This window comes from Rutidosis leptorrhynchoides, chromosome 4, assembly GCF_046630445.1.
Source record: "Rutidosis leptorrhynchoides isolate AG116_Rl617_1_P2 chromosome 4, CSIRO_AGI_Rlap_v1, whole genome shotgun sequence".
Classification (NCBI taxonomy): Eukaryota; Viridiplantae; Streptophyta; class Magnoliopsida; order Asterales; family Asteraceae; genus Rutidosis; species Rutidosis leptorrhynchoides.
In genome coordinates this window covers 273,615,927-273,629,764 of record NC_092336.1, presented here as the reverse complement: position 1 = coordinate 273,629,764, position 13,838 = coordinate 273,615,927, and the positions used below count along the sequence as shown (strand labels likewise).

At 29.3% G+C, this 13,838-nt stretch overlaps 1 long non-coding RNA gene across 1 annotated transcript; it reads left to right on the top strand.

Moving 5' to 3' along the window:
* Nucleotides 1-2,020: 2,020 nt before the first annotated feature.
* LOC139843782 (uncharacterized) lies at nt 2,021-4,328 on the top strand. The gene is made up of 4 exons (XR_011757701.1): nt 2,021-2,255; nt 2,446-2,546; nt 3,182-3,256; nt 3,984-4,328. It is a non-coding gene; the product is annotated as an uncharacterized lncRNA (long non-coding RNA).
* Nucleotides 4,329-13,838: the final 9,510 nt, after the last annotated feature.

The following is a 13,838-nucleotide window of genomic DNA, read 5'->3' as shown; positions in this document are numbered from 1 at the left end:
ATATAGATTCCACTAACACATATAAAAATAAAGCTGAAATAAATTATATATAAAAAACGCAAACATTTAAAGAGGCTACAATAAATGATTTCGTTAATAATAATAATAATAATAATAATAATAATAATAATAATAATAATAATAATAATAATAATAATAATAATAATAATAATAATAATAATAATAATAATAATAATAATAATAATAATAATAATAATAATAATAATAATAATAATAATAATAATAATAATAATAATAATAATAATAATAATAATAATAATAATAATAATAATAATAATAATAATAATAATAATAATAATAATAATAATAATAATAATAATAATAATAATAATAATAATAATAATAATAATAATAATAATAATAATAATAATAATAATAATAATAATAATAATAATAATAATAATAATAATAATAATAATAATAATAATAATAATAATAATAATAATAATAATAATAATAATAATAATAATAATAATAATAATAATAATAATAATAATAATAATAATAATAATAATAATAATAATAATAATAATAATAATAATAATAATAATAATAATAATAATAATAATAATAATAATAATAATAATAATAATAATAATAATAATAATAATAATAATAATAATAATAATAATAATAATAATAATAATAATAATAATAATAATAATAATAATAATAATAATAATAATAATAATAATAATAATAATAATAATAATAATAATAATAATAATAATAATAATAATAATAATAATAATAATAATAATAATAATAATAATAATAATAATAATAATAATAATAATAATAATAATAATAATAATAATAATAATAATAATAATAATAATAATAATAATAATAATAATAATAATAATAATAATAATAATAATAATAATAATAATAATAATAATAATAATAATAATAATAATAATAATAATAATAATAATAATAATAATAATAATAATAATAATAATAATAATAATAATAATAATAATAATAATAATAATAATAATAATAATAATAATAATAATAATAATAATAATAATAATAATAATAATAATAATAATAATAATAATAATAATAATAATAATAATAATAATAATAATAATAATAATAATAATAATAATAATAATAATAATAATAATAATAATAATAATAATAATAATAATAATAATAATAATAATTATAATTTAGGTGTTGTTAAATAACAACTGTAACATACTGTAAATGATAGAAGATGAACAAAATTGTCATTGGTCTGACCTGAACGATCAAAAATTGAGTGAGATTTTGTATGTAACACTTGCTATATACTAAAAAATATACGTAATTTCAAGCTTTACTATTACCACCTTTACTAAAAAATATAAGTGTAAAAGTATACAACACTTGCTATATACTATAACCACCTTACTACAATGATTTTTCTACAATAAGTTTTATGGATTCACGAATCGGGTTTATCTCGGGTAAAAGTATACTCATCACCAACCTACATACCAGTAAGTAGCAACTTTACCCATTACCATGCATAAACTCACCAACAACAATAAACAAAAACAAAACTCAATCTCATATAAGTGATGTATGAGGAAGGTAATATGTAGGCAATGATTCTCATATTCTAGTATAAAAAGATATCATTTCTTCACACAGAGTGAACCAACTCAATAGTAGAGAAAGTCATTTCTTTCAATGTTCTATAGTAGAATCAAACTTTCATGAGTTTTAATTCTGCTTGAAGTTCAATTTAGGCTCTAAGCGACAATCAAATCTCTCTTATATATAATAACAAAACCTAAATTAGCTCACTTTTAAAATAGAGAAACAATCTTAGCCACCCATTACATTAGCTTTCTTTGATCTCAACCATTGATTAACTACTAATCTAGATTATGAGCTAATAATCCCAAACCTCAATTGTTTGATTACAAAAATACCCATCTAATACCAAACCTAAAAAAAAATGACGGCCTCCAATTCAAAAATTAGGGGTCTTTTACAATTCAAACCATTCATTACACTTTATGCAGCCAAAGAAACCCCAAATTCCTCTACCAATAAAAACGGCCAGATTCTCTCTCAAAGTGATTACTTCTTCATATCAATTCACAAACGATCTACAAACGTTCAATTCATGTACGGATATTGACGAAATTGCAAAACCTAATTTTGTTTCTTCCCGTATTTCAGATAATTAAACCTCCGATGCTTAAAATCTTCAGTGGAGAAATCAAACAACGGTAAGGGTTTTTGATTCCTTCGATTTGAGAAATTAGATATAAGGTAGACATATGTTCAACACCACTTACTGGTATTTTATTATATCTGTAATTATAATTATATTGATACGGTTTGGTTGTTCATTTAGATGAATTATTGGCTCAATCGAACCTTCAATGGCTTATGTTTCTCAATTTTTGTGTGCAACAGGCTATCTGGGCGAAAAGATGGGTCTCATAGCATTAAACTTTTTACTGTTAAACATGTTTGTATTATTGATATGATTTTCCAGCACCGTATTACGTGTGGAGGTATAATGAATTTAATGTTAATGATACATTTGATAAGCATATATGAACTGTTTAAAAGTTTTGGTTTTTTTGTTGAGCCTTTTAGATTTAAGCTATGTGTACCCATACCACTTTTTATTAAATTAGTAATAATGTATGGTTTTGAAAGAAGGAAAATAGAAATAGAATCCATTTGGTTATAGTTATGCATTTGGATTTGCCTATGATTAATATACTCTTTCACAATAAGGATTATCTGAATTTACGCTTAAGGTTATGAGGTTTGGGAGTCGTAAGATGTGTCTACCCTTGGATTAATGTTTCAAACTGATATCTCTCAAATAAACAACCCCATTAAGAATTTTTTTTTTTTTTTTTTAAATGAAAGTAGGTTGTTGATATATCAAGACTTTGTGTGTTGTTGCTAATGAACAAATAGAGTAACAACCTGCCTGACCCGACCAAGTTGTCATTTATTGTAAACAATACTTGCTCTTTAGGTTTTGACTAATGAATGATGATAACAAAAATGTGATGTTCATACATAAATGACTCATTGGATTATGGATTTTCTCATCTTACGGATTACTGACATTAGTTTAATTGTTTTTTTTTTTCAAAATAAAAAACTAATCCGTTTAGTTTTGTATTTGTAGGATCATAAGGCTAAAAGTTTGTATACTCGGAAAGGATCAAAGATCAAAACATAAACACGTTCAATCACTAATAAGGTATAATTTAAATCTTATACTATTGTTATTGACACTGTGATTTCTATGATGTTGAATATGTGTTTTAAAGCTTCTTTCTTTTGAATTTTGGTGTTTTGTAGTGTCATGAATCTATTTTGAACCTATTGTGTCTGATTTCAACCTATTTTGATTGTGTCATGAATCTGATTTTGATGTGTTTTGAAGCTTTTGAATGAATATGTGTTAATCTTGAATGAAGTTTGACCTATATTGACTTACAATCTTATTTTAGCATGTTACATGAAATAGTAATTTTTATGAAATTTGTTTAAGAAGTTTGACCTATATTCACTTTGATTTGGATCGTGTTTTGAAAAAAAACATTATAGTTTGACCCACGCTAAATAGTCAATCTTCAATTGGCCAACTAATAGTCAATTTATTCAGTGACTGATTTTTTGAGTGACCGATTTCATGGTTACAATGTGTCAAATTTAGTCAATATGGTTTTTGAGTGACTGATTTCATGATTACAATGTGTAAAAATTAGTCAATATGGTGGAAAGAGTTTGGAGATTACAACCTTTTTTTTCAAAAATGACTGGTTATATAAACTGTGATAGTTTGACCCACTGATCAAAATGTTATCGCCGCAACACGCGGTCCATTATTTAGGATTTGAAAGCTGCTATTTTTGTTTCATTATTTCCTTTTGGTTGTTTTGTTTGGTTATATGTTGTTACTGATTGTGGGTTACTGATTCCAGTGTTTGGTTCAAGTGCTTTAGATCAATGGGAATCAATAATATAAACTTATCTTGATTTTGTTCACGGTTGCTAAAATCATCTCGGAAGATACAATTGTTGTTTGAGTAACCTTCGGGTCAGTCAACAATATGAATTTTTTTTTTATACCATATTGTCACTTTATACCAAAACTCTAAAGTTCAACCTAACTTATTTGTTTTTAACTCATAATTTTCATGTTCTACATCTGACCTCTTGCACAATAATATGCAAATGATGTGATTGTGACAAGAGATGTGCAGCTAAATGGTCCCAGATTTGAAGGATGAATGTTGTGACCTTGAACCTGTATTAGTACCTGATTATGTGAGATATAATGAAGTTTCAATCGTATTTATTTTTTTAATCTATTAAGTTATTATACTAACCATTTGCTCAGACAGTTGACATATGTCTGTTTATTTGTGTATGCAGTTTCAAAGGTATAATGGCTAAAGTAGAACCCGAGTCATCAACCCCTTCCTTTCATTATATGCATATTTCAATCGAATTTAGAAAGTACCCCATACCTGATTTATAACTTTAATTTTTGTTTCTATTCGTTAATTTTGTCATATTCAGAATCAAAATCCTAATTGTGATATTTAAAATCGATTTGAAATGGCTGATTGAGCAACAAAGTACAATGGCTTATTCCTATACTGGCTGGAATATGGTGGTTGAACGCTGCTGTTTTTGTTTAATTGTTGTGTTTTGGTTGCTTTGTTTGGTTATATGTTGTTACTGATTGTGGGTTACTGATTCCAGTGTTTGGTTCAAGTGCTTTTGATCAATGGGAATCAATAATATAAACTTATCTTGATTTTGTTTGCGGTTGCTAAAATCATTTCGGAAGATACAATTGTTATTTGAGTAACCTTCGGGCCTGTTATTATTTTACTTTACGTTTGACACACTATTTACGTTCACTCAATTGTGAACTTTATTCACGTGTTTGTTATGAAATCGTCCATCAATTTGTGCCTTTTGGTATTTTGATAACTTAGAGTTGAGATTAAAAGGAGTGTAGGTAAAGGTAGGCAATTGGGACAAGGGATTTTGTAACAACCCCAAATCCGTTTACCAAAAATGAAGCACCTTTTTTTTTTGTTAGGTCCCATTAATACACAACATTTCCAACTCTGTTTTAACCAAAAACATAACATCGTGACATTTCGTTTAACAACTTACAATGACCCTTACAAAAGCATTTGTAATAATAATCCAATTACACAAACACGGGTTAACACTCAATAACCCAACTCAATGAAAGGACCCCTTCATATACATTATAAACGATTCACAATAGTTGATTACATTGCGAGGTATTTGACCTCTATATGATACATTTTACAAACATTGCATTCGTTTTTAAAAGACAATCTTTCTTTACATCGAAAATTGACAGGCATGCATACCATTTCATAATATCCACTATCCAACTATAAATTGATTTAATAATAATCTTTGATGAACTCAGTGACTCGAATGCAACGTTATTCGAAATATGCTATGAAAGACTCCAAGTAATATCTTTAAAATGAGCAAATGCACAGCGGAAGATTTTTTTAACACCTGAGAATAAACATGCTTTAAAGTGTCAACTAAAAGGTTGGTGAGTTCATTAGTTTATCATAATCATTTATTTCCATCATTTTAATAGACCACAAGAATTTCATTTCCAGTTCTCATAAATATACGTCCCATGCATAGAGACAAAAATAATCATTCATATGGTGAACACCTGGTAACCGACATTAACAATATGCATATAAGAATATCCCCTATCATTCCGGGATCCTCCTTCGGACATGATATAAATTTCGAAGTACTAAAGCATCCGGTACTTTGGATGGGGTTTGTTAGGCCCAATAGATCTATCTTTAGGATTCGCGTCAATTAGGGTGTCTGTTCCCTAATTCTTAGATTACCAGACTTTAATAAAAAGGGGCATATTCGATTTCGATAATTCAACCATAGAATGTAGTTTCAATTACTTGTGTCTATTTCGTCAAACATTTATAAAAGCGCATGTATTCTCAGTCCCAAAAATATAAAGGGTAAAAAGGCAAATGAAACTCACGCATATAAATATTGTAAAACAGTTAATAAAGCATTTGCATGTATTCTCAGCCCAAAAATGTAAAGAGTAAAAAGGGGTAAATGAAACTCACCATACTGTATTTCGTAGTAAAAATACATATAACGTCATTGAACAAGTGCAAGGTTGGCATCGGATTCACGAACCTATATTAATTATATATATTTATATGTTGGTCAATATTTGTATAGCAATTTAGGTCAGGTCATAGTGTAATCCTATCCTATAGCTCGAGTCTGACTCCACAGTATAGTAACATGTTATATTACTCATGTTTAATTAAGATTCTAGTAAAAGGTGACATGTAAAACAACGTAACACAAATAGTTTCATAATCATAAAATAGTATTTTAGGTTTTTTTTTTTTATAGAGAAAATCAACACAAAAAGTTAACTGAAAAGTTAATAGAAAAAGTCAAAGTTCAAAGTCAAAAGTCAAAGGTTAAAGTCAAAAGTCAAAGGTCAAAGTAAAAATGAGGTCGAATGCAAATATATAATAACTTATACAAAAATGATTTTCGATCAAACATGACTAAACGGGCCACTTCAGCTATTTTTAGAAAAATTATCGGAACTCCGATTGATAAACGGCCAAAGATAAAAGTTACACATTACCAAAAAGATTAAGCATAAATATTACAGAAGTTAACTAAACCTAGACAACTCGTAGTTGCCAACGCGTTTTCGGCGTTTCAAAGTTAATTTTTCAGCTTTAATAAATTTACAAAAATGACCGAGTAGCCTACTTTGGAGATTTTTAGAAAATTCCTCAAAACTCGTATTGACAAACGGTCAAAGCCTGCAAATTCTCGTTACCACAAAGATATAACATGATTTTTGGCAAGAGTAAACACATATCAGGCCGACCATGACAACTGATACAAAACTGACATTTTTAAATAAAAAAGTTTCAGCTCTTTTTAGAATTTTAAAATGTGACCAAACCGTCAACTTTGATGATTTTTAGAAAAATCGTCGAGACTCGAATTGACAAATGGCCAGAGTCGTTTGTTAGACCTTACAGCAAAGAATTCAGTGGTATTTTTTTTTATATATGAAACAACACAGATCAGCGAGAATTTCAGTTCCCGTTTCGACATTTCATCAAAATTTGCAAAACTTCTTTTGTCCATAACTTGACAACCGTTCAACGAAACGAGACGCGCTTTATATAAAATTCATCTACTCGACGAGTAGAATCCAAATAACCACTTTTTATAACCCAGAAAATTAGTTCACTAATTATCATCAGCAATTTTAATTACGAAATTAATTATGCAATTTGTTTATTTCATAACTTTCTAACCGTTACTTGGATTCAAGTGATTCTTAAACCAAAATTCAACTATTTTTCGCTAGCTTTCCAACGACATGCATATCTTATACCTTATCTCAAATGTATATGTAACTAATTCAGGAATCAACATAACCTATCTAATGGCAATATCAAAAGTACAAGCATGCATAATCCTATATACTCGAGCACTAGTCAGGGATACACTATTAGTATGTAAAAATTAAATTATGAGTACTCACATATCAATATTGAGATTCAATATTGCAGGAAAGGTACGTAAATGCAACGGAGATGATAAACACTATATTGACCTCACGAGCATACCCATGAACCATACTCAATCACCTCCATAGCTATAACCCATAATTTCCTTAATCCTATCCCACTCGAAAAAACAACTTCGAAATCACTCGGACAGCACTCCGTCGTAATATTTTATGTATACTAATAATATCTTGAGATAATACGGAGTAAATATATATATGTAAATCGATTGAGAGAGTTTAGAGAAAACTATTTTCAAGTTTCTATGAAATAATGAAACCTATTGAATTCTATTTATAATAGATTTTTGAATTATTAAAGTGAATTATTAAAGTATGAATTATTAAAGTGAATTATTAAAGTATGAATTATTAAAGTGAATTATTAAAGTGAATTATTAAAGTATGAATTATTAAAGTAAATTATTAAAGTATGAATTATTAAAGTTAAAGTAAAGTAAAAATAAAGTAAAGGTAAAGTTTAAGTATAGTAAAAGTATAAAACTATGTACGTATAATACGCGTATAAATATATATAATATTAATTTAAATCGTTATATATATTTAATAAAATAAAATATAAATATCGTTATCTTTATCATACTAGTTAAGTAATGAGTTGTCAAAAGTGGTTCTAGATATTTATAAAAGTTATATACGTTTTAATAATAAAGTTCTTTTTAAACTCAAAAAGTTTTTGTACGTTTGAAACTAAATAGATCAATCGAGTCTTTATGAGATTCAATCTTCCACTATCCTTTGTCTAGTTCTCAATGATTGACAATTTGTTCATATTTATAAATCACTTTACTATTTTCCGAATATTGTTAAAATGAAAAGATTTCTCAAATCAACGTGGGCCTTTCAACAGAGACTTGTAATCATAATTCAATATATCTGATAATTCAATCATTTGATCTTATCTTCTAATTCCATTGATAAACATTTTGAAACAGATACAATCATATAAAGTATTTAATCTAATATTTTGTTTACGTTTCAAGTTATAATATATATACACATATACATATATAATCATATTCGTTTAATGGTTCGTGAATCGTTGGAACTTGGTCGAGGTTGAATGAATGTATGGACATAGTTTAAAATTCTTGAAATTTAACTTAACAAATATTGCTTATCGTGTCGAAAATATATAAAGATTAAAGTTTAAATTTGGTTGGAAATTTCCGGGTTGTCACAGTACCTACCCGTTAAAGAAATTTCGTCCCGAAATTTGAGTGGAAAGGTCGTGAATGATAATAAGTATGTTTTCATGATGCATACAGGCTGAAAATTAGAGTTTTATCATCAGCGAATAATTTGGATAAACAATCCATTTATATGAAGAGTACGAATGAAGCTAACATAGAAGAGTGAAATGAGTAAGTGTAGATTCATGTTATCATTTGAAGTAGATATGATTGATTCCCAGATTTTAAGGGATTTTAAGAAAATCTTCTTAATAAGATTTGACTCTCCGGTAATCAAGGGAATTAGGATCCGCTTTAAATGCGATCGTCCATTTTAATTGTTCTATCAGAGATTTTCTTATAAATTCACCTCCTTCATTTCCTTACAACTCACACCATCTGTTGATGCATTTTATGCAAGTCCCTAGACATCTACCCACGTCCATTGCAGGTACAACAGTTTACAGGCCACCATGATTGCTCGTTACTATCCTATCCGTGTTTGTATGTGGTTTCAGGAACTGCAGGAACGAGATTTAGATGTTTGACTATGTTAGACTTAGTCAGACGTACGAGTGAAGCCTCACTAGTACGGCTGACAGGCTCATACGCATGGTTGATGCTGAGCTAAGTCACAATTACAATCTAAATGATAAGACACGAGTGAGTGATCACCCGTACGGTTGATGAAGCCAACTCGTACGTGTGATGAATGAATCGTATGGGTGTGTCAACAGTAGGGGTATATAAAGTCTTATGTTCTTCATTCTAGGTTAAGCCTCTCATTTGTTACACACACTCAGATCTAGTGAGCTCCTTCGATTCTCTCTCAGTCCAAATCACCCAGGTGGTGAATAATAGCTCTAGGTGTTGATCTAATCACACTTGATTTAGTTGTGGTTTGACTAAATCAATCAAAAAAAACTTAACCTATTCACTAGAGGGTTTGATTCACTTATTCTGCCACTGTGTGAGTTAAATATGTTGATTTCTAAGTTCCTAGTCATGTTTCATCACCTTCTATTCTTTCCCCCGCAACTCATATTTTAAAGTATTCATCAATATGCTCCATCCAGTTCTGATTCTCGATATACTTCTAACTTTCATATCGGTCATTCTTCTTTTTTTATCTACGACCGGAAGAATCTATTTACTTCTACTATACTATTGGGTTTATAGTGTTCCTAGTTCTCCCGTATCTTTATATTGCTATATGCATCGATATATATGGTTTATAATTTCTGGTTTGTCGTTGGGCTTTATATGTTCCCTTATATTTCAAAGTCTCTGCTTCTGTCTTCTATAATCATTATCATTCACAGTTAATGCTCTCTTTTATTTGCTGCAATTTATACCCCAATTTCTATTTCGGAGTTTTGTCCTTTCGTTTCTTCTTCTTGCGATTAAGCACCGCTTGTAATGGTCCAGAATTCACAGATATGAATTTCGAAATGAACATTGTTAATGTTCTAGGAAGGAAATTGTGATGGCACGATCCTGACTTGTCAAATTACTAAAATACCTTGGAAAAGGCCGAATCATCAAGAAATATTTTCTTGATATTTTAGAGGTTAAATAGAATACAAGATTTGTATAACATGGCACATGATGATGTTATGATCTGTGAATTATCACGTTCCATTTAGAAACTCAGCATGACTTGCTGTAATATAATCACATTGATCAAGTGTCATTATATTATACTAATTCATGCTTCAGTTCCCAACACTACTTCAAAATATTCCTATTTTAAATTTGAATGTTTCAGAATTTAGAAACTAAAATAGTTTCTTTTATGATGTAATACAGATAGCGCGAAGAGGTAAATGATTTCAAATAAGAAAAATTAAGAAAATATCTTCAGAAATATGGAGGATATTTATAATGAAAGATATGATGATATTTTAGAATTTCTAATATCAGAGGATGATAAAGAATATTGTCCGCAGGGGTTTAGAGTCAGGAGCAATGTATTCGTTAATGACTTCAGCAAATACTGAATTATTTGGATCCTTTGAAGTCAGGTTCAGTCTTTGTAATTTGTCCACAGCCTCCTTCCTACTTTGCTCAATCCGTTTTCCAGTTCCAAGACTTCTCTTTTTCTGCGCTTTGCCAGCACACCTATTCATTATCATCAAACTTTTACTGTTAAGGTCGTTTATAGTTTTTTTGCTGCTTCATCAGTATTTTTCCATTTTCGAAGAACCAATTCGTAGTTCGAAGTGTTTTTCAGAATCTTCACATTCAAATTAAGTCCAGAAGATAGACGTTATATATTCACATATAACTGTTGGCGTAGACATGCTGCGAGATTTCAAAATACTGATTGCTAATTCCCAATGATTCGTATGGAAATTCTCATTACAAGATGCGAATGAGTAAATGATGGGGTTTCAATGAATAATTATAATGACTTTTTGGAGAGGCTAAAGTCAAAGGATAATGAAGTTGTTGATACATCTGTTAATAATGTGGTGAAATGTAAAAGGTACCCTGGTAACGATGGTGTATATCTCAAGGTTATAATAAGGTTAGTCTGACTGAAAAGTCGAAGTTGACTTGCTGGAGCTGTGACAAAACTGGCTACTTTGAATAGGATTCGCAAAGTTATTTTTGCTAATAAATGCTAAAGAATCTGACGCGGATACGTTGTTTAAACTTTTACTTTGGTTTCAAGAGTTTTTCGGGTACACAACTGTGGGTAACATGTGGTTGGATCATCATCTCGATTGCTCATCATTCGAAGTGTCTTCAGAAATTTTCGAAGGGTTTGAACACAGATTGTAATCGTTAACATACATTTGATGTTCTAACACAGTTTTGAAGTCAAAATATAGCTTGTGAAAGATGTAAGGATCTAAGAGTGATGATTTTGGTCATATCTCAAGTTGAATTTTGAGATTTCAAAATCAGAATATGTAATTAAATTTTGAATGAGTATGGTTGTTTTGATTTCTATAAAAGAATGTATATTGTTGTGAAAGAAGGGAGTATAATGGATGATTTGCTGAATCAGATTCGAAGAATGTAATATATTAATTGTGAATTTATTATCTCTCGGGTATTACCTACCCGTTAAAAAAATTTCGCAATTAATATTTTGTACAAAAGAATTTTATTACAGTCTTTATGAAAAAATATATATATATGTATATTTTCTTCAGATGTAACATAGATTTAATGAGTTAATGTTAAATTAAACTCATTTGATTTACGGTTGAAACTAGAATTGAATAATCCCTAAAGGCTTTAAAAAGTACATAACTTTTACGCAGTATTTCTTTAATGATATTGAAATTATGAATCAATACTTCGTTATTTGTTGATGTATGATGTTCGGTTCGTGGAATTCTTGTGAATTTCGCAAAGTTCGAATGATGTTATCTGAAAAGTTTCGGGTACATCGATGATGAAAGTGTAAAATCAAATATATACTTGATTTATTATGAATTGGAATTTGTTGAATTGCGACAGAGATTGTAGTTAACGCTGGTTAAGTTGCGGCCGAAGGACGTACATTATTGCATATTTGTAATATGAATTAACCGAGTAGTTAAGATTCACACACAATAGCTTAGCACAGAAAGATTTATTTTTATTTCAAAATATATAAAATATACATATAATTTCTTCAAAGGGAATGAGTTAATTCTTCATAACTCGTTGATACAATATACGGGTTATTGATTCGTAATGATTTCCATAGTGATTCTTGAGCTGACGGAGTTTGTGATGTTATAGGTGTTGTTGATTCTGATGTTGACTGTACTGATGATGCTGGTGACGCTGACGGTACTGTTGATGCTGTTGGTAAAACAAGTTTAGCTTGTTAATCACACACCATTTTTGTCAGGGTTTCTACTCTTCCTTCTATCATTTTGGTTCGCTTAACTGATTTATGGTTAGGGCTAGATTAGATAATCTCTAAGACTTTAGAGATTACATAATCTGCGCGGAATGTTTCTCCAATGAAGTTATGAATTAATACTTCGTCGGTTATTGTTGTTGGTATTCCTTGGTATCTACAGGGCGTATGACATTGGTGCTCGTGGGACAGAGTGTAAAGTTGAGGTTTACGACGTGGTTGTGTTTGGGGTGGTATTGGTACTATTGGCGTTGATGATGGTGTTACTGGTTATGCTGCTGATGCTGCTGCTGGTGTTTGTAATCTCTGCACCATATTCTCCAAAGCCACTACCCGAGCGCGAAGCTCGTTGACTTCTTCTATTACACCGGGGTGATTGTCGGTTCGGACGAGCGGATAAATAAAATCTAAAATTTGATGTAATATATAATCGTGACGAGATACTCTGGAAATGAGCGAGAAAATGGTGTTTCGGACAGGTTCGCCGATAAGTGCTTCAGGTTCTTCGTCAAGAGGGCAATGTGGTGGATGGAAGGGATCACCTTCTTCTTGTCTCCAATGATTGAGGAGGCTACGAACCCATCCCCAATTCATCCAGAATAGGTGATGACTGATTGGTTGATCTATTCCGGTCACACTGCTTTCGGAGCTGGAGTGGGATTCCATTTCGAAATCTGAGGAACTTGAATTAATGATGAATTCCATTTCGTACGATTGAATAAGGATTTTTTTTTTTCGATATGAAATGATTTTCGGTTATCGGATGGTATTCTAATTACATAGAATATCCATATATATAGAACAAAATATTTCGTAAATTACGGAGGAATTTACGAGATATATCAGGCAACGTTTACAGTAATAGATACGATAAGATATGATTTAGCAGATACTCTAAGATATGAATTTTTGTCTATACACTATTCATGCAATCAATGCAGCAAGACGTGTCTTAGACTAAAAATGATAAGCAGGTAATTTCCTGAGGATGATAAGTAGTTAATTTTTGACACAAAATGATAAGCAAAACTATTGACATGCAGACACGGTCGAAGTCCAGACTCACTAATGCATCCTATCGACTTATCTGTTAGACACACTAATGCAGACCTGGTTC